This window comes from Octodon degus, unplaced genomic scaffold (assembly GCF_000260255.1).
Source record: "Octodon degus isolate 3935 unplaced genomic scaffold, OctDeg1.0 scaffold00241, whole genome shotgun sequence".
NCBI lineage: Eukaryota > Metazoa > Chordata > Mammalia > Rodentia > Octodontidae > Octodon > Octodon degus.
In genome coordinates this window covers 392,914-393,728 of record NW_004524817.1, presented here as the reverse complement: position 1 = coordinate 393,728, position 815 = coordinate 392,914, and positions in this window count along the sequence as shown.

The following is an 815-nucleotide window of genomic DNA, read 5'->3' as shown; positions in this document are numbered from 1 at the left end:
CTTCATGTAAATCATTGTACTTTGGAACGATATGTGCTTTTGTATATCAGTATTATCCATCATTAGATTTCAGCCTAACTATACTATTTCTTACTTTGATTTTATGCCTCCAATGTGTACATTTGAAATCTATGAGGCTAGAAATTGTAATTTTTTTTTACCACTGCAACTCCAGGACTTAAAAAAGCATCTAAGATATAAACATTCAGGATTTAAAATTTGTTTTTGTAGTTACTTGAGTAAATATTTAGTTGCTCAAAGAATATATCTTCCTACCACCTCTACCAGATTTAGAATTATGCAATGAAAATGTGTAGGTTTTGTTCAAATTTCAGTTGAATTGCCTTATTAGCATGTAAAAATTTAGGAAAGTCCATTCACCTTTTCTGAGTTTAAATTTCCTCCTGTTTAAATTGGAGCTATCAATTTTTATTGCATAGGGTGATCAAGCATTGGGAGAAATATCAAGAGAAAACATCTGGCAATTTTATTTTCCTTTGTGACCTCCCAGGACTGAAATGTCCATGTTCTTCCCTGATCTACAGACATCTATTTAGTTTGACTTTCATTCCTTCAGTTATACACACTTTCCCCGCAAAGTGGAGCTTCTAGCGTGTGCAGAATCTACAAAGTGATCAGACCTCTGGCCTCTTCAGCTATTGGAAATTATTGTTCCTTTCTACCTTCCCAACATCTCCTGAAGCAGGGGGCTGTCCTGTCCCTCCATCATACATTTCTCACTGAAGCAAAAGTATTTTGGGACATTCAAAACTTGTTTCCTTGCATAAAGACTGTAAGAGAAGCAAATTTATTTG